Consider the following 21,284-nt stretch of genomic DNA (forward strand, 5'->3'; position numbering starts at 1 on the left):
ATAAAAACCTGGAGTATTAGCAACTCTGTAAGCAAGGGCTTTGCTGTATGCTGAAATATATGTGTATGTACATTGGGTAACTTTGGGGGGGGTGGGATGGGGGGAGGGGGTAAGAGGAAGGGGTCCATAGCTTTTCTTAGATTTCCAATAGGATCCATCACCCCCCGCAGTTAAGGACATGCTCTTGAGAGAGAGAGGTCAGCCCCTGGCTTCAACCTTGAAAGTATGTGTGAATGACTTAAAATTTCTCCAGAACAGACCTCTTGGTTTGCGTCTTTACAGGACATGTCCACTTCTGTGTCCTGTGGGTGCCTCCGTGTCAACACATGGAAGCTCAAGTTAATAATTGCTTTTCTATATTCCCTGTGTAGATATACGACATCACCCTTCACTCAGGTACTAACCACCAGAAACTCGTGAGTTATCAGAGAATCCTTTTCATCAGCCACATTTAACTGTCACCCCTGGTGTATGTTACCTCGGGAAGTACCTTTTGCTTGGACTCTACTACCTCCTTCTCTCAATCCCAACTGCCTCTACCCTCCCTGAGCCGGAAATGAGAACCACAGTAAACATCTACTTCAAGTCATTCTCTCTTTTTCATTTTTCATTTTTTCCTCTGTTGTTAAAAATAACATGCGTTGCAGATACAGCTAAAGTGTCACACTCCAGTACATTTCCTCACCTTTCTTTCCCTGAGGTAACTGTTAAGACATCTCACATTTCTACATACGTTATGAATAGAGACATGACCACTTTTGTTCTGGATTTTTCAAAGATGTTTGTAGAGCAAAGAGTCTTAGAAGATGGAGCTAGTGTCTCCCTGTGAGCAGAGGGCAGGCTTGTTTACTGTCTGGTATAATGAAGACAGCGCCTCCATCCAGGGCAATGGACAGGGTTTCTTATAGCCTGTTATAAAAGCTTGGGGCCCTCAGCTATGATAGAAACCCATTGGGCCACTCAGCATCGCCTCCATGGGTGGGACCTGGGGGACAAGGGGACCTGATGCCACCTGCTATGCTGTGAGTGACAAAGTCCTTTGTCTCTGACCCAGGAATCTTCTGTCTTTTGTCAGCCCCAGTGAACGGGCAGTCTAACTTGTCAGTTGGAAAAAGGGCAACATCTTAAAAATCTTTCAAAGCTCTTGACTGTAGCCACAACCTTGAAGTTGATGTATATAATCCCCAAACATATTCTTGTAATTTCCTAGTATATGTGAACCCATAACCCATGGATCTATTGTTTTGTGTATCTCAAATTCTAGGTAAGTAATAATCAGTCTCTACAAGTCACATTGAAACTTGTTTTTTTAACTCAACAATATTTTAACATATGTATGTTTGTAAACGTAAATACAGTTCATTCCTTTTCATTGTTCTATCATCATTTATTAGTTTTCCATTTTATGAATAAACCTTAGTTTCTATGTCATTCCCCTACTTAGGAGACTGAGTTAATTTCCACTTGTTTTCTGTTAGAAAAAGCGCTGCCGTGAACACCCTTGTGTATGTCTCTCGTGAGCATGTGTGTGAGCATCTGCAGGCTGAATGCCCAGACTCAGGACGTGTGCAGCTCAACGTCGGTGGATATTGTGACATTGTCCTCTGAATTGGTTTATCGTTTTACAATCCCAGTAGGAATATATGTTTTCAACCTTGCTAGCATCCTGTATTACTGAGCTATTAATATTTTTCAACTTGAATGCTGTAAAATTTTATCTGGTGGTTTTCATTTTCATCTTTGCTGAGGTAGAGTATCTTTTCTTAGTATTTTGGCCATTTAGGCTCTCTATGAAAAGCCTCTTCGTTTCTGTGCCCTTAATGCTTCTGAGTCATTTGTCTTTCTTTACAGGTTCTGGGTGATATTTCTTTGTGAGTAGCGATGGGTCTGCTGGGAAGCTTATGAAACTTAGCGGTAGGGCTCCCTGCTTGTACCGGCCTCTTTCAATGCCCGAGGAGGGGGCGCCGCAGTATGTCCAGAGGACTGTCTATTTTTGTAAAATTTGTAAATGTAAGATATTTTAACACAGTTTGGTGAGGACCAATTTTTTCTTCCCACTCCTACTCCCCTTCTGTACCACTCGTTTTTGTGTTGGGTGGTGTTGGGCATTTTTGGAATCCGACTAAAGGGAAATTGAGTTAAAAATACATTTCGTTTGGATTCAAAGAAATAGTGTATTTATGGGGTTCTCAGTCATGTCCATGTTATCGCTGCCCCCCTCCCCCCATTGCAGAAGTGGCATCCAGGGACACTCCTACCGCTCATGACATGAAGACGCAGTGGCAGAGACTGCACCGTGATACAAACATGTCCTGTGGCACCTGGCACCACGAGAGTTGGGTAATGGAAGAGAAACAAGACGGAAACGTACACACCCTGAAGGTGCAGGGCAGACATTTGATCCAATCATGAGACGTACAGACCTGGAGGTGGAGAACTCAGAGATCGCTGACGCCGTCAAAATGGAGATTGTCTCCTGCCAGGAATATACTCAGTAAAGCAGCAAATACAACCACAAATGCAGCACACCATTTCTCCTTTGATGGGGGTTAGGTAAAATGGGCTGTATTAGAATTCCTGTGTTTGTAAGGCACAAGCCTATAGCGATACTATAGACAGCAGATATTATACATGGGGAATGGCTCAGATGTCAAAGAAACTTGATGTAAGTTTTCCAAAATTTGACAACGATAGGAATTTTACATGAAATTACCAATAGCTAGTTGTGAAGATGAAATAAACTGCTCTAAACTATTAGTATCCTCCAAAAACCACCATGCCACCAAATTTTGATCAGTTAAGTTAAAGACTGAGTTATCGTTCTACAGAAAATAAAATTACAAAGATCACCGTATGAAGAGGTGATCGGAATATATAGCTAAAAAAAATGCAGGCGGTTAATACAAATATGTCAATTTTGCAGCCTCTCTTGTGTTTATGTGCACCCGTGTGACGGAAAGCGGTGTGGATTAGGTTCCTGGGGCTGCAGCAAAGAACCACGAAGGATTAATAGGTGGCTTGAAAACACCAGAAATGCGTTCTCTCCCAATTGTGGGGTCTACAGCCTGAAAGCAAGGTGTCGGCAGGGCCATGCTCTCTGTGGAGGTTCTAGGGGAGGGTCCTTCCTGGCCTCTTCCTAGCTTGTGATGGGAGCTGGCAACCGTTGGCATTCCTTGGCTTGTGGATGTGTCACTCCCCTCTGCTTCCGTCGTCACATGGCGTGCTCTCTGTGTGTCTGTGTCTCTGTTTTGTCTTCGTATTGAGCTCACGCTGACCCAGTATGATCTCAACAAATGGCACCTACAAAGGCCCTATTTCTCAATAAGGTCACATTCTGAGGTTCTGGGTGGACACGAAGTTTGGGGGACGCTAGTCAACCCAGTACAGGGTGTAAGTGAACTGTCATGTATGACTTCCAGGAAGCGTTCTTAAAGGGAGGGGGTGAGACCGTCTTGGCCGTCCCTTTACTTGGTGGCTGGAATGCAGATGTGATAAGTGGAGCTTAAGCAGCTATCTGGAGCCATGAGGTGGAAGCCATGAGATGGAAAAACCCCCTTGACCCACCATATCAGCCCTAGAGCTCTTTTGGGCTTCGTTGACAAAGAAAAAAGAATCATCTTCTGTCTTATTTAAGTCAGCTATTTTGGGTTTTATGTTATTTGTGGCAGCTAATTCTATTCCTAATTTTTACCATGGTTTTTTATTACAAAATTAAATCTCTTTAAATATGCTTATTGTATGTGCTCTTCCTGATTGTTGTTATATTATCTCAAGTTCTTGGGTCTAATTCTCCAGTTTACTGAGTCGGCTGGCTTGTACCCATGAGAGAGCTCTTACTCGTGTGTTGGTACTTTTAGTTGGCGTGAGTCACAGGCGTGTTGTTTCCAGAAGGTTTACCTTTGTAGCTTTAGCTTATCACCAGCTGCTCTGGTTCCTACTGCTGCGTAATTAACCACCTCACGCGTAGTGCACAAAACCACCGCCGTGTGTAATGCCCATGGCTTCTACTGGACAGGAATTGAAAAAGGGCCATGTAGGGATAAGCTGGCCTGTGCTCCAGGGGGTCTGGGGCCTCAGCAGAGAAGGACCAAAGGCTGGGTACTGAATCGTCTAAAGGCTTTGTCGTCACGTGTCTGGTGGGGACTCCGGCTGTTGGCTGGAATACCTGTGTGTGGCCTCTTCAAGCGGCTGTTTGGCTCGTGGCATGGTGGCTGGGTTCTCAGAGTGAACATCCTGAAGAGAACCAGGAAAGGGCTGGCTGGCAGTAAAAAAGGGCAGTGGTTGCCAGGGGTTGTGGGGGAGAGAGGGATGAATAGGTGGAGCACAAAGAATTTTTGGGGGGCAGCAAAACTACAGTAGGATGCTCTAATGATGGATACACGTCATTATACATTTGTCCAAACCCAGAGAAGGCACAACACCAAGAGTGAGCCCTAATGTGCGCTGTGGGCTCCGGGGGATGATGAGGGCTCTGCGGGTTCCGTTCTAACGAGTGTGCCCCTCTGGTGGGGGACAGTGATAATGGGGGTGGGGGGCAGAAAGGAAATCTCTGTGCCAACCTCTCAATTTTGCCGTGAGCTCTAAAACTGCTCTAAAAAAAAAGCCTATTAAAAAAAGCTGTCTTGCCTTTTATGACGCAGCTGTGGAAGTCATACAGTGTCACTTCTGTCATAGTCACAGGTCACCCAGGCTGCAGGGGGAGGGAATGCAGACTTTACCTTTTGATAGTAAGTGTGTCAACGTCACATTGTAAGAAGAGCACGTGGCATGGGCAATGTACTTGTGGCCATTTTTGAAAGGGAAAAAAAAAAAAGTCTGCCATACCAGTCCAGGACCAATTTTAATGTTCATGTCTCAACTTGGGGTTTTCTTGTCACCAAAGTTTGAACCAACGCTGAATCCAAAGTCTCAGTTCAAAGTTTTGAACTATGAAGGGAGAATTTTTCTCGCACCTGGTGGATCACCTTTCACGTCATTCATCCTGTCAGTTAGTGGACTTTCCAAGTTCCTCTGACACTGGCCGTGTAGCCTTTCGCAGGCCATGGTTTTTATCATCGCCTCGGTTTTATTTTTTTAGGCATCTTTCTCCCTCACTGGATGAAGCTTCCCAAGAACAGTGGCTGTGTCACCTTCATTTCTGTCTTTGTAGCCACTGACACAAATATGCATGACACGTAGAGGCTCAGCGACTGGTTCTGGATTGAACTCCCCTCTAGTTTGACCTCATGCCTCTGTTTTTTTTTTTTTTTTACTAAGTGTCCATTCATTCCTGCTGACGTTATTCTTTGAGCTTGATGTGTGTTTTTAAAAAGTTATTTGTTGTTGAAAGACTCCCTGGGATTCCTGGAGATACAGAGGGCCATCTATCTGGATGAATTAATAATGTTAGTAGTTTAGCATTTATCTGACTCCATGTATTTGCAATGCAGCAAGCATAAATATTTCAATGCAATGCACTTAAAAGCGAGCAGGATAGAAAATTCTCTCCCTGGTCTGTGCCCGCTCAGAGTGGTGCTTTCATCTTGTTTCTATCCAAACACAGAAGAAAATACAACTTGCATCTCCCCTCCCTCCAATCTATCCCCTACGAACACTGAAAGTCCTTTAAAAAGGTCATTTTAGTTAAACTAGCATTCGCTTGTGGTCCTGAGCGAGTGTTTGACAGCACTTTTTTTTTTAACTGAGCCATCCTGCCACCTGTTGGCAGCTCAGCAGCAGCTCAGCTCGGGCCAGGAATTGAACCGTCAACCCTGTTACTCAGAGCTTGCACTCTTGAGCGAGCTCTTAACCAACTGTGCCACTCAGCCTGCCCCTGAAAGTGTATTTGTAGTTGCTTCAGCCCTTCTTTGTGAGGAGATATACAGCATCTTGACGATTTGCATCTTCTGGAGAATTCAATGTTTGGATTTCAGATCGCTTTCTCCCCCTCAGCTGTCCTGGCTTTAGTGCTCAGAGCTCTCTGCGGGGGACGGAGGAGCCCAGAGGAAATGATAGTGCTTATGTTTTCCTGCCTCATCCTTCTTCTCTAGTTTTTCACCAGGAGGAGGATATGGGCGGCCCGTGCGGGATTCAGGAGAGAGAAGGAAGTCATTGGAGGGTAGCTGGAAAGAAGCAGTCTCCAGCCTCGGGTTTTCTGCCTGCCAGTGTGTGACCGGCCTCTTTAAATCAGAGCCTTGGAGCTGAATGGTTCAGAGCCAGCTGTGACCCAGGATTAGGCCCAGAGCCTGCAAATATTCATCTATGGACCACCGACTGGCGATGTCTGAAAACCCGCGCCCACTAGCGGTCCTGCCCTCTTCACTGCACCGACCTTGCAGCCTGACACTAGGTGGCAGCAGAGCGCCGATTCGTCCCGTTGCTGTCCTGGCTGTCTTCTGACGCAGAACTTAAAAAAAGAAAAAGTGATGCTGCAGATTTTCCTTTTAGAGAAAGAGCTACCCATGCAAGACTGGGAGCGCTAAAGAGAGCCATTGTGATAACTGAGAACGTCATCAGGACGAAAGCTGCCTTCTAAATAGGACAAGCAAAAGAACCCCTGACCCAAGCCGTCATTTATGAAACCTCTGAGAATAGAATGCGGCTTGGTCCTGAGGCTCCCGAGCTGACAACTCGATGATGGAGGTGTGCTCGGAGACAGAGCTTGTGGCTCTGAGGCCCTTTCTCCTGGCAGCTTGGCAGCTGGCTCTAGTCGAGAGGAAGCCGTCCTGCTCTACTGCCTGCAGGACCTGCCGTATTAAATGAGCGCCTGGTAGATAATGTGTGTATCTCAGGCAGATGCTAACTAAGGTGGGGCTTTCTAATCGACGAGGATTAGCTCAGGAGGAAGAATCCATCTGCTTCTAAGGCGGGGCCCTCAGAGAATAGATGACTGAGCCCAGTGCATGACAGCCCTCCTGCAAGCTGCAGCCCAGAGGCAGGAAAAGGACATTTGGGGACAAAGAGGCAGTGAAAACAAGAGCACTCTCCGCGGTCCTGAACATTTGAGTCCTGTCTCCCAAAGACCAACTTGTTCTTAGAATTTAGTAAGCCCACCCCCACCACCCTGCTCCCCACTCCCGCCCACAAAACACTGCTACTGCAATAGGATTTTTCTTTTTTAGAGTGCTGTCAAAGTCCTTTAAAAAGCCAGCCTGTTTTAGCTGAGGCTGTTACACTTGCAAAAGCCATCTTCTTGCTTTTCAGCCTGCTTGTACGTGGCTCTAAGCGAGGAGATGACAAAGGCAGTGGAGAGGAAGCCAGAATCAGAGCAAGGGGTGGTGGGGCGGTGGGGGACAGCCACATCAGACACCTCTTCTTTCTCCATCATCCTAAGCAGCCCTGAATTTCAAGGGTAATTCAGACCTGTATGTTTACAGAGAATAAGAAACCCAGTTTTGCCATGTATGTGGCTGTGCTCACTTCGCTTTTCAAGTTCTCCCTGTGACTGCAATGCAATGGGAACATGGCCCTGTGCCCTGTGTCTTAGGAGCCTGGGTGATGGGGTGAGATAAATCTACTTGCCTCCCCGGGTCCGTGGACCACGTATCCCACACAAGTGCAACTGAGGCTCATCTTTCTGATGTTGTATATTGTCTGTACCTCACTAAAATTAATTTCTTTGCTGACAGTCTAAAGGACTGCCTGGTAAACTTGTGGATTTATGCTAGCTTTGCTCATCGTTTGCATTTTCTCTATGTGCTGTGTCCCAGATTTCCTTCTGCCAGGGGGCATACAACTGTGTGCATGTGTGGGGTGCCCCCCCCCCCACTCCCTGCACACTGGGTGTTATGCAGGTGGCTGCGGCCTGGCTCAAGCTGTGGAGGCCTGGAGGACCCCGGCCGCACAAGGCCCACTGATGGCCGTGTACTGTGCGCTCGGATTCAGCACGGTTTAGGGTAGCCAGGATCTGAACCTCCCTAAGGGGTTATGAGAGCCTTCGCCAGAGTTTGGGGCTCTTGGGGGGAACAAAGCATCTGCTTAATTCCAAGCCCTAACCTACCCAGAGGCACATACTCGCCCTGAAGGCAGGCCTTGTGGAACCGCCGCGGCCATGCCAGGGGGATGCCGGCCGGGCTGGCCTGAGGATCTTCCATGAGAGACACCTGGGGGCCCTGACCACTGGCGAAGCCCGCGGTCCCGTCACAGGTGAAGTCTAGATGGGGATTGCCTGTGGTCCGTTCGCAGCTGCCGCCTGTGAGCGGCTTGAGGGACGTGGGCTCCCTCCACCGAGCAGCGGTGGCCCCGCCCACGCGCGCTGTGGGGATTAGGCGCGAGCTCCACACCTGGAGACGCTGACGGTGCGTGCGCATGCGGCGCAGTTCGCCGTAGCCGGGGTCCGGAGCAGGGCCGCGTCATCTGAGGAGCCAGGTCACGGGGGCGGCGGGGCCACAGGAGTGGGCTCTCAGGGGACCGGCATCTGCCTAATTCTCAGCCCTCAACGACCCAACGCGGGTGTGCCCACAGGACAGCGGGAGAGAACCGGCTGCCTGGCCCGCCGGGTCGGGCCCCCTGGCCAGCGTGCCCTGTGCGATAGGCACCTGAGAAGCCCCGTCAGGTGGCACGTCCACATGGAGACTCACGGTTGCGCGTTTGCAGCTGCCGCCTCGGAGCCATTTGCGGGCGTGGGCTCCCTCCGTCCTGGAGACTGTGGAGGTTTGGGGGTCCGCCGGCTCCAGCTCTACAGGCCAGCTGGAAGGGTGAGTACTGCGCATGCGCGGGCCGCAAACTTCATTGTTGTCAGGGACCTATATGGAGCTGGTCAGCGTCTGGAGAGCCCAGGCCACAGGCGCAGTCTTTGGGGTGAACATGGCATCTCCTAATTGCAACCCCTAACCTACTCAATGGCGCTTATTTCCCCTGAGGGTTGGTCTGGAGGAAGTTCAGCGGCCTTGCCAGGGAGGGCCTGGTAGGCCGGCAGGTGTACCTTCACATGAGAGACACCTGGCGCGCTGGTCCTGGAGAAGCCTCAGGTGTTGTCCGTGCATCAGCTCCACACGGGCTCTGGCTGTGGCCCATCTGCAGCGGCTGCCTCAGGGCGATGTGGGGGTGGGGGTGGGTGGACTCCCTCCTCCCTGGGGGCCATGCAGGCGGTTTAGGCTGCGCCCCGCCCCAAGGCCGGCTGAAGGGGAGTGTGATGCACGTGCAGCCCAGTTCACGGGAAGAGGGCATCTGAGAGCCACGGTAGATTCGCCCAGCGGGCACCTGATTTCAGTACCCCCTGCCTCGCATAGTGCCCCCTCTCAGCGATGTGTCAGACAGGGACCACTCCTTTTTGTGACCTTCTGGAAGGGAAGAAAAGTCCTGCTAAGCACTCGCGGAACTAGCCCAGAGAGGTAGGGCGTTAGAAAAAGAGAATGATTGTATTTTCAGAAATAGTATGAGAACCCAGAGGCAAAGTACATACTCAGGATCCATTGATAGGGGGAGATTAAGTCACATAGCTTTAAGTTTCAAGGAGGGGGAATCTAGTTTGGGCAGTTAGTTCTAAGTGATGCCTCTCTGCCTCCCACTGGGGCAGCCCCCATCCTGGACACAGTTCAGCTCTCCCTGAGAGTCATCTAAAATGGTTTTTAAGATGATTGCTTAAATTTAATCCCAAAGATCTTTGCAGCCTCTTGATAGGCAGTGTATTTTTTTTCCTGTAAAAAGCACTTCTGAAATGGCAAAGAAAATACAACAGGATTAGAGAAAATTTAATAAAATTATAAACATTGCTTTCAATCCTCTCACTTTGCATAATTATTTTTATTTAGCATATTATCTTCCATATGTATATACATATCTGCTTAGTAGCAATCAATCTGAACATTATTTATAAATAAATACTGTAGTGTATTTATTTAACTTTATACTGTGCAGTTTTCCCCATATTTTTATAGACTTTCTATTTTATTTTTTATTTTTAAAAAATATTTTATTGGGGAATTGGGGGAGGGAACAGCGTTGGCGAATCAGGGAAGGGGAACAGACAGTTGCTGTCCTTTTGTTCTTCAGTCTAGTTGTGGAGGACGTCACTTCACTGGCTCATGTTGGTATTATGATCATTGCGCTCTTCCCTGGGTGAGGCAGTTGCTCGCCGGCCATTGGGTGGCTCAGGCAGCTGCTGGCCAGCCCCACTGCAGCCCATGCCATCACCGGCGACTCATGGCAGCCCAGCTCCAGGTCGAGCTGTTGTTCACCATCTTAGCTGTAGAGGGCGCAGCATCACTGGCCCTCATGTGGGATCCAAACTGGTGCCCTGCTGCTCAGAGCTGGTGTCCCAAGCCAACTTTTAACCAACACGCCACTCGGCCAGTCCTCTATTTTAATTTCTGTGTAATATCTCATCTGTTCATGTACCAGAATTTATTAAACCATTATGAGACCATTGGACTTATTTAGATTTTAGCAGATATTTTTGAAGGCATAATATATGTGTGGGACTGTGCAAAGCTGTCATTGTTTGCTGCAGTGAACAGCTTTCTGCCCCTGTATATATATATACTTTTTTCCTTCTCTGTGTATCTTCAGGGTAACTTCCTTGGAGAGGAATGACTGGGCCAAAAGTTGTGAATTTGTTGCGCTTGCTTTGCGTTAACGCTCCAAAATGATTGTATCAATTTATCTTGTGACAAGCAACAAATGAGTGCACTTATTTTGCCAAATGCCCACAAGTATTATCATTTTTTATTGTTTCTTTTTTTTTTTTTTTCCAAGGCAGCATTTCATTTTCCACAGAACTCTGAAATGGCTGGGAGAAAGCAGGGTTTACTCTCCTTAGGTCACCTGCTCTTGGGCTGTGTTTATGTAATGGCAGGGGGCACTTAATCAGGTAAATATCCTGTCTTTTATTTCCTTCACCGCAGGAAATAAAGTTGAGGGGAAATGTTCAGCCATCGACTCAGATTCATATCATCCCTTTGCTTTAACACCTCCAACAAAGTTCTTTGAAGATAGACCATGATATATGAAAAGAGGGGTGAGCTGGTGGAGGGTTTGCGGGTGGCGTGGTTGCAGAGTGATTCAAAAACAGACCAGCGCCAAGTCGGGGAGAAGTCAAGCCAAGCACTTCCCTCCCACTGGTGCTCCCACTCAGGGTGCTGCCTACAGGAGGAAAGAAAAGGAAAGACTGTTATCCTCAGGACCTAGGGGGAGAGCATAGCAGGGAGAGCTCTTAGGCAGGGCGGGCTGCTAAAAACTGCTGAGCATGATAGAAGAGGTTTTTGAAATCTTGTATGGATCCAGAAATCCTCGCTCTGTACAGAAGCTGATTCAAGATTAAACAATTAATCTTCTCTTGTGCTTCTCTTATTATATTTATTCATGCTCATTTTTTTCTCCCCAGTGTGTTTCAAAAAGGGTCTGGTGCAAGTTTTATTATATTTATTCATGCTCATTTTAAAAATCCGTGCTCTTATATTTATTCATGTTCATTTTTTTTCCAGTGTGGTTCAAAAAGGGTCTGGTGCAAGTTTTCTTTTCTCCAGAAGGGAGAATAGAGTAGCATAAAGAGTGAGGGTCCTCTCCACTCAGGCGAGGCAGTGGCAGGCTCTGCTTAAGAAATATTTAGGAGTAACTTGAGAGCTTTTGCAGAAAACGCTGAGACATCACAGAGGGCTGTGGGCAGATAAGCAAGCTATTGACACAGATCACATTAAAAAATCCCATTTCTTAGAGATTCTGTTTTGCACTGATCACTTTCTCCTACAGGAAGAAAATATAGGTAACGGACGTCATTCTACTTTTTAAAAACAGGGCGATTTATTTGCAAACTCAGGGAAATAGTGCCTGGCAATTTAGGAAAGTGTGTTCTGGGCTCTTTCACTGGAGAAGAGTCTATATAATATTTGGACGCTGTTGTGGTCAGAGGTATCCAGACCTGTTGGAACAAACAGTCCCCTTCCTCAGCCTGTGGGATGGTGTCTGGTCGAGGAAGGGGACTCTATCCTTGACCTTGGCTTTGTCTTGTCCAGGAGTCGTAGCCATGACTCGATTGAAGAAAGAAACATTGTATAATCCAGCGCATGAGACAAAGCTCAGAGGAACCTAGTAACAGTGATGGCAGGACCACGATTTGAAAATAATTTTAGTGGCCTAGAATAACAGGCTGCAGCTAACATGATGGCATTAACACTTCATAGATTTTTAAAAAGCAGTTGTCCAAATATAGAACAGGAACTGTTTCTGGGGGGAAGATAAGAAGTAAGAAGCTACAACTGATAAAGGGATCACGATAACTCAGAGACATGTAGGGTCTGGTTTACATGTGAGGACATTTGCCTGCGGACACCTGGCCAGTGCACCTGGGCCGGTGCAGACTCGCCGTCTCTGAGGATGACACTGAGTCAGCAGTATGGTCAGAGCAGGCCTCCAGCAAACAAAATGCAAAAAATAGGGGTGTTTTAAGGAAGAGGAGAGGAGAGTGAGCGGGACATGGGAGTTAATCTTAAGGCTTGCAGAGATTTTATATAAAAGTATGACTGCCTAGCTCTCGGAGGCATCAAAGGCCAGAGCTAATTCTTTTATTTTTTAATTTATTTTTTATTAAAGTTTATTGGGGTGAGAATTGTTAGTAAAGCTACATAGATTTCGGATGTAAAATTCTGTAATACATCATCTATATATCCCATTGTGTGAGTTTTTCTTCATGGTGCATGCATATTAGCAACTGCGCCATGCTATTTACATGTTTCTGGGCAGTTTTTGGAGGCAGGAGGCTTGGTGTATGATACTAGGCTGTCGAGTCTGCCCTGGTTCGAACCCTGGTCCTGTTTCTTTCTAGGCATTCAACTTCAGGCATGCTTGCTGACCTCTCTGACCTCCATCTCCTCATCTGTATAATGGGGGATAATAATTGTACCCACTTCACAGGGGCTGGCGGTGAGCCTTAAATGAATGTCTTCCTGCAAAGCGCCTAGAAGCTTGGCTGCCTCCGGTTTCCAGTTACTGTTTCCTGTTCCTGTTTCTTATTATCACCGCAGGAAGATGCAGCCTCCCTTAAAGCAGGAACTTCCTTTTGTTTCAATTCTATGGCAAAGTAGGTGCTCTTTAAAAAGTTGATGAGTGAATAGTTACAGGGTACAAGTTTCTAGCAGCCAGATGTTATTTTGTGGTAAGATGTTGTTTTGTGGTAACCCGAGCTCATCAAGAACAGAAAAGCTGTCTCGGGGGTAATGGCTCAGGCACCCAAGGTGTCGAGGGAGGTGCTGGTGGCCCTCAGTGTGTGGCTGGGGAGCAGGGCATCTCTGCTTAGGGTGGGATGGTGGATATTCTGGGTGCTCTGCAGCTTCTGAGTAGGGAAGTGATCTGATGAAGTGACAAAGGTCATCACTGGGCCAGAAGTACACTGAGTGACTCTTGAAGCCGGTGACTCTGGTGCCAGCTAGCACTCCTTTGGGTGTGAATAACAGAAACAGACTTGGGCTTGCAGCTCATTGGGAAGCTGGAGAGGCGGGCTTGACAGCCAGGTGGGGACCAGGTGGGCTGCTGGGCCTGAGGCAGAGCACAGGTGCTTCACGGTCATAGTGCTGGCGATATGGTTCACTGGCTCCTGGAGCGTGGATGGGGTGGCCTCTCTCCTAGGGAGACTCACGGAATAGGAAGTTCTCCCAAATGGGAAGTGGGTTGGTTGCTGGACAGTTGGACAGTGTGCAAATGTCCCCTGAGACCCCACCCCTCTTGCCGAATGGGTATCTTCCCCGTGAGCTCCGGGTGCTGGGAGGACAGCCCTGGTGACCTGGGTCATGCTGTGCATCGAGCTCAGTGCCCAGCCATCAGCATCTGTCTCCTTCAGCGAGGTCTTCCTGCCCTGGGCTTTCTGGTTGGTGACGGGCAGTGTGTCTCTTTGTGGGCCACAGGTGAGGGCTGGCATGAGGTCATTTAGTCCCTCACTGTGACCTTAGTGGTCTTGTAATTTTAATAACAGTCCTATAATATTAACAAAGGGATTGCTCCCATGTTTGAAAGTGCACCAGATGCCAGGCACTGGGCCTGGCCATTTACACGTCGTATTTCTTTTAATCCTCCTATTCTTGAGCAAGATGTCACCTTTTCCATGTTATAAGTGTGAAAAGTGAGGCCGGTGAACATTAAGTAACTCCCCCAAGGTCACGGAGCCCTTGAGGGTGCAGAGGAACTTGGATTGTAAACCTCGCCCCACTTCAGAGCCTGTGGTCTTGCCGCCCATGATGCTGGTGGAAAAGCAAGGTGGACGGATGGCTCACCTTTACCTTTGCAGAATGCCAAGAGAAGACCGTAGAATGGAGCTTGGCCTTCTCTAAGTTCATTAAGCGAAATGTTTACTTTTAAAGTACAGAAGCTGGTGAATAGTGACGCAGTGCAACGCATGCCTCCCTCCCAGCCTCACAGGCAGGTGTAAGCAGCCCTGGTCCAGGTGCAGCCTGAGAGCTGGCGGCTCAGTGTGGCTCTAGGGCCTCCTGGCTGCGCCTTTCTCTCCTCACCAGGAAGGGAAGGGTGCACAGTGAAGTGCCTGCCCCTTTTCCCATCTTGTCTTGATGTTTCTGGGGCAGCAGGGTCTAAAGTTCTGGGAGTCGTTTCAGAGAATCCACTTGAGTCTTCAGATACCTCCGTTTTCACCTCAAAGGGCACCTGCTTTTTTCTTAAGCTCTGGAATTCGGTGAGCAAAACCATTTAGTGATGGGTTGTGAGCTAAGACCTCAGATGCAGAAAAATAATGAAAGAAGGAACGTTCATGCCCTCAAGGAACGCTCAGTATAATTTTACTCACTTAAAATCATATTTTTGTATTCCTTATATCATACTCATTGCGCCCCCTGCCCCCCCACTCCCCACTAAGTGATTTTTGTTTTTGTGGATGTGCACTATTTCAGCTGCATTTTGGGTGGAAATAAGTTTTTGCAGGTGGTTTTAGAACCTACCCACCTTTTATAAAAAACAATTCTATGGGGAAATGCCTTTTAAGTTCATGAGAACTGACTTTGACACTAGCAGAGCATGATCCCTTCGTGGGGGGAGGACTGCTGGAACTCACTAGACTGACTTTGGCCCAAAGAAATCTCTATCTGGCACCATCTAATGTTTGGGGCAAAGGAAGTGTGGCTCTCAGCGTTTATTCCAGCACTTGAGCTTATCATGACACTAAGAAAACCCCAAGCTTGAAATGACACCGAGAGAGCGGGGAGACAGGTTTCTCCATGGGGCCCGTTATCGCCACCGATCATTCACTTTGATCTGTGGGGTTTGGCTTTCTGCCTGTCCTCCTGTCGTGGCCCTTGCCTGCCACTTTGCCTGGCTCCTGCCCCTCTTTGTCGGGGACACTTTCCTGTACCACTGTGTCCATGGGAGTCAGACGGCGGTCTGGGAATGGAGGTAGCCGTGGAGGCCTCAGGGAGCAGGGCGCTGGGAAAGCTGGCTCCCCACTGCCGAGGGACGGCCCGGGCGATGCGTCCAGGGCTGTGTGGATGGTGCGAGTGTGCTTATGGTGCTGGTTATGACACGATGCAAAGCCTGTGCAGAAGAGGGCAGGGAAAGAGGGAGGCGAGCGCTGGCACCCGTGAACACTTAGAAGGCGTATGATTCAGTCAGCGAGCTACTTAGCCAGCCAGTGTGCACTAAACACTATTCTTTGGCTAACAGAGCATGAGGCAGGATGAGAGGCAAGTGTGAAAACAAAGAGCACGGGCCCCTTGCTGGAGAAGCCCACGTTCCTAATGAGGCGAAAATACTGATGTGTCGGAATCAATGGAGGCGAGGTCTGAGACCATAAACAGGGCAGCGTGACGCCATGCATACAACGCCCTAAGTGTAGGCAGGCAAGGAGGGTCAAGGTCCCCGTGGGTCGGGATGCTGGGGAAGGTTGCGTGGGGGGGCTGAGGTTTGAGTTGGTTCTTGGAGACGGGGAGGAGGTCGGGTTTGCAGAGAGGAGGGAAGACACTTCGGGTAGAAGAAGAACCAGCTAATGGAGGAACCGGGAGTAGAACTGTTTAATGAGTAAAGAGACAAGTTCCCCCTGAGTGAGAAACTGGGAGGCAGACAGGAGCCTGACAGCTGAGAGCACACAGTCCTGCGAGCCCGTGGACCATAGATCCTTGGTTCTAAAGTGGATGAGGAGTGAAGACGTTTGGCATGGAGAGCTGCCATGGCTTGAATCGAGTCATAGTCAGTGTTCGAATAGACCCAAATATTTTCAGATTTGGAAAAATTCTTAGCAAGCATAAGGGTCCAGTTCCTTATTTTACAGAGGAGGAAACAGGCCCAGGGAGTCAGAAGGCTGTCCAGTGAGCCCGTGGGACAGCCAGGTCTCGGACCCCACCCAGTGGCCCAGGGCTCCTTCCCTCGGCGTTTCAGGGTGCCGTGCTCCTTGGAACACAGCAGTTTTGAAGGTGAGGGTCAAGTCTGTTCTTTGTGGCCACTCACGGGGAACCAGGCTCGGCCCGTGCCCCTCCCCACCCTCTGTGTGTCAGTGGGATTTGAACGTCCTTGGAACAGGTGAGAGAAAAAGCTTCCCTCTTGCCGCTGAGAGCTGAGTCCAAACAGGGATTGTATCTGACATAACTGGGGAGTTGGAAATACGGCTGACGACTAATTTATCACACAGCTTGGACATTTGTTCTTTCATCAAATATTTATCGAGCACATACCAGGGAGTAAGCACCTTGTGACGTGCTGAGAAGACACTGGGTTTTTTAGGCCAGTGGGAAACAAGCAGTTAGAATGTAGCTTAGGAAGTGCCCGGAGGGAGGTGAGAACCAGAGAGCCAGAGGGGCCCAGGGGGAGGGGCCCAGGCCCCCAGTGTGGGCGGGGTGAGCAGGGTGATGGACAGTTAGGCCAAGAGCTAGGGGGAGGAGCTTCCAGGCAGAAGGAAAGTACAAGTAAAGGCGGGAGTGGGCAGGGAGATAGAGATGGGGTACCTCAGGGTCACCTCAGGGTCTGCCCTGAGGTGTGCCTGCTGGCCGGGGGTTATGAGGGATGAGACGGATAGGTCAGTGGGGCAGATAATGAGGACATCTTTAGACCATTTAAGGAACTTAGACTTGAAGTGATAGCCAGCAGGGAGCCATTCTCTTATTCAGCGAGGACTGAACACTTACCCGTGCCAGATACTGTTTTCAGACCAATATTAACCTCAGTCCGTCCTTTAAGCAACTCTTAAGGGACAGATACTATCATCACCCCCATTTTGCAGATGAGGAAACCAAGGCCCAGGGGAGTTAAGTCACTTGCTCAGGGTCGCCCATCGGCTGTGCCGTATGGCCTCCTTTATGGGTTTTAAGCAGAGATGTGACGGGGTCAGATAGAAGCTTTAGAGTTGGGCCGGGTGAGGAGATGGGCTTTGAGGAGCTGTGTTTGGAAGCGGCCCGAGTGTAAGAAGGTCCTTGTTGTCCGCGGCCAGCCCGAAGGTGCTGTGTCTGAATCTGGAGGTGGTAGCAGCTCCCTGCGTGGTGTGGCATCATGTGCCACTTCCTGACACACCTGCTTTCGTGCTGGAATAGATGCACACTGCGGGTGCTTAGGCGACAGCAGCAGCGTGGACCTTGTCGTCAGGATCAGGGATCACTGTGGGTGCTTCCCGAGGCTCCTGTGGAGGCGGGCAGCCAGCAGGGGGTGGGCAGAGGGGAAGGCATAGCCCACAAGCTCTCTGTGGGCAGGGGCCTCCCCCAGTTCTGAATGCAGGCAGCACTGGGAGGAGGGTGGCTCTTGGCTGGATGAAGGACCGTCCCATAGCAGTGGGGGCGGGGGGGATGTGGAACCAGCCTGCCTGGCAGGTGTGAGCTCAGGTGGGGCACTGGGCAGAAGCTGGCCCTGCTCTGCCAGGCTCTGCACCCGTGAAGACGGTCCAGGGCCGCCTGCAGCGCAGCTCCGGGCCCAGCCCTCACCCCCGGCCAGGTGTCTGGAGCTGAGTAACTCAGGCGGGTGGTGGGCAGGAGCTCTTCCAGCCGGGCCTGCCTTTTCAGCCACTGGCTTCCCTTGGTGTTGCTGTGGAAGGGAAGCCAGAGAAAGGTGGCCGAGTGGGCCCGGCAGGAGGATGCTGTGCTCAGCCTTCACAGCCTATGCTCCCCGTCACTTGGCACAGTGCTCAGTCAGCACTGGTGAATGAATGAATGAACGAACGCACGCACCGCACACTTGCATCGTATATCAGGAAGTCCTGCAAAGTCCGATTTGTAGCTGGGGATGTTGAAGACATGAGGGACCAATGGGGGTCAAAGATGCATCTAGGGTTTTGCATTTTGGACACCCAGCCTGGGGAAATGTTGGGGGCATGATTCCTGCTCCAGGGGGGTAGGGGGGTGACGGGGGAGCAGTTGCTTCTGAGACAGGCCACGTCCCTCATCATTTGGAAGCCTCTGAGCTACTCTTCCCCTTGAAACAGAGAGAAGCGACCTGTTCTTTGGGTTAAAAGCTCGTCTTGCTAGAAGCCCCAGCCAAGCTGCCGAGTTACCATGGGGAGGGCTCCAGGCCGTCCGTGCCCTCTCCGTGCTGTAGGCTGACTCACCCTCCTCTGTGACAGACAGATTGCATCTTGCGTGGGAGCTGCTCGACAGAGCTCAAAGCTGTTTCCGGACAGTTACAGGAATTCCAGCCTGCTGAAGGGAACAATCGTTCTAAATATGTTGTCTTAATGATGCTTAATTTTTATTACCATTTCATTAATGGGTTCCTAAGAGGAATAGCAGGTCCCTCCGTCTTTAGAAAATCTTTGCTTTTCTCCTTGGGTGCACTTGGCCTGTTGACTCTGAATTCCAAACCCTGCAGTGACAGCAGGTCAGGCTGACATGTAGCGCCTGTGTGTCTGCCATAAGCCTGGGGCTAAATCCCTTTGTGAAGCTGCCACCTTAGGAGCAAGATGTCAGGGGCATCTTCCCCCCAGCAGATGGTAGCACCGAGGGATCTGAGGACCCTGGCAAGGCCTTGATATGTCAGAACAGAGGAAAGCTGACCTCCCCAGAAGAGACCTGGCTGGCAGGGGTCCTCACTGCTTGTGTGTGTACCCCTTAACCCCAGGTGGTTGCTTTTGGCTCTGTTCTGTGGGAGATTTGGTGAGAGTGAGATTTCTAACCAGTCCTGGTTTGCAAGACTCTGGTAGTGTCATGTGGCCACGGATAAAGCAGGTGGCATTCAGGTCAGTTTTTGTTGTGGGAATGCGAACGAGAGAGGGCCCTCAGAATGGCAAGATCTGTACTGGATGTTACCAGGAGTCAGGCTGCGTGGAGTGCCCTACTGGCTTGTTAGTCCAGCGTCACTGAACAACTGTTTGCTGAGTGCTGGCGGGAGGGCTGGGGCAGAAACAGGAAAAGGGGAGCTCACAGACGAGCGAATGGTTCCCAGAGAATTTGATAAAAGTGTCAAGACCTCAGCTTCCTAACGTATGAAATGGAGGTAACAAAACCCAGCGATGCCCCTATGTTCACTGCAGCATTATTTATATTATAGTAGGCAGCCTATGGAACCAACCTAGGTGTCCCCTGGTAGATGAATGGATAAAGTACACGTGATACATATATGATGGAATGTTACTCAGCCAAAAAATAAGAACGAAATCATGCCATTTGAGACAACATGGATGGACCTAGAGCAGCGGTTCTCAACCTGTGGGTTGCGACCCCTTTGGGGGTCGAATGACCCTTTCACAGGGGTCGCCTAAGACCATCAGAAAACAAAAAGATATTTACATTATGATTCATAACAGTAGCAAAATTACAGTTATAGAGTAGCAACAAAAATAATTTTATGGTTGGGGGTCACCACAACATGAGGAACTGTATTAAGGGGTCGCGGCGTTAGGAAGGTTGAGAACCGCTGACCTAGACGGCATGATGCTATGTGAGATAAGTCAGACAGAAAGACAAACACCGTATGATTTCACTTATATGTAGAATCTAAAAAAACACAAATGAACAAACAAACAGGAAAAGACTCATAGATGCAGAGAACAAACTGATAGTTGCCAGAGGGGAGAGGGGTGAGGGATGGGAGAAAAAGGTGAAGGGAAATAAGAGGTAAAAACTCCCAGTTAGAAAATAAACAAGTCATGAGGATGTAACATATAGTATAGGGAATTTAGTCAATAATATTGTAATAACTTTGGTGACAGACAGTTACTAGGCTTCTCCTGGCGATCGCATTAATTGGAATTATACAGTATGTAACCTTTTCATATTGACTCCTTTTACTTAATATGCACTTAAGTTTCTTTCATGTCTTTCCATGGCTTGATAGCTTACTTCTTTTTAGCACTGCATAATATCCCGTTATCTAAATTATTTATTGCTCATCCGCTCACCTATTGAAGGACAGTGGTTGCTTCCAAGTTTTGGCAATTGTGGATAGAGCTGCGATAAACATGTTCATACAAGTGTTTGTCTGGACATAAGTTTCCAACCCTTTTTGGTGGGCTCTGCCGTGTCTTTGGTGGTTGTGGCCTTTCTTGCCTCTGTCAGCTGGAAAGATCCCGGGCCCAGGGAGATACTGGGCCCTGGGACGGTGGAGGAGACAAGGACAGAGGGACCTGGAATGAACCTGAGCTGCAGCCTTTGACTCAGTTCACTGCTTGTTCTACTGGCCTAGGCACCCTCCATTTTACGCAGCGGTGCTTGATCTTAAAAACAGTCTTAATGTATTACAAAGTGCAAATGCCATGTGTGTGTGTTTATTTATTGGTTCTTAACGACTCTAGTTCATCACTCACCTAGCTAATGTAAAGCTAAACTGCAGTTTCTCAACTAGGTCTCCTGCCCCCAGGTCAGCTCTCTTTCTTCTACCCCATATGCTCAGGTGTGCTTTGGTGTAAGAGCAGGTTTTTGTCGGCTTGACCAGTAGGCATCTGGCGAGCAAGCTGTGTGTCTCTTTGGTGTTTATTGCACCTAGCCATGATGAAACCAGTGGATAAGAGGTGATCGCATCCTCTCTCTGTGCAGAGCGTCAGGTGGCCTCAGACACAGCTATTTGTAAACCTGTAGGCCAGTGGGAGGGATGGGAGCTGGTGGGAGACAGGAAGTCCTGCCGTGGGAAAAGCCATATTATGTAAAGGAGTATAGTAGCAAATGGTTGGGAGCGCAGTAGTTCATTTACTACTGGTGTGTCCTCATCTACATATTGAGGCAAATTTCTTCCATTAAATCTAACTTTGGTTCATTATGAAATATCAGGAACACCAAAGACACCTTGGAAGGTAAGAAGGTGGCAAACAGCAGAGCAGAGCCTTCTAGAAGCAGGTCAATGAGGCTGAATGGATTGCTCTTTGGGTGAAATAATAGTGGTTGTGTTGATGGGGAGAGGCCAGTATTCTCCGAAATGATCCTGCGCTGAGTTTAATGACATGCTGTCAGAGCCAATCAGCTGCTTTT

The 21,284-nt window shown here is 48.9% G+C and overlaps 1 protein-coding gene across 1 annotated transcript in view; it reads left to right on the forward strand.

Annotated features, from left to right (window-relative positions):
- The first annotated feature begins 8,656 nt into the window (after nucleotides 1-8,656).
- XCL1 (X-C motif chemokine ligand 1) overlaps nucleotides 8,657-21,284 on the forward strand; it is a 112,157-nt gene continuing 99,529 nt past the window's right edge. Inside the window, exon 1 of the mRNA XM_019647545.1 lies at nucleotides 8,657-8,675. The gene's annotated coding sequence lies outside the window, so the exon portion shown is untranslated. The remainder of the gene's footprint in view (nucleotides 8,676-21,284) is intronic.

This window comes from Hipposideros armiger, unplaced genomic scaffold, assembly GCF_001890085.2.
Source record: "Hipposideros armiger isolate ML-2016 unplaced genomic scaffold, ASM189008v1 scaffold_6, whole genome shotgun sequence".
Taxonomy (NCBI): Eukaryota; Metazoa; Chordata; class Mammalia; order Chiroptera; family Hipposideridae; genus Hipposideros; species Hipposideros armiger.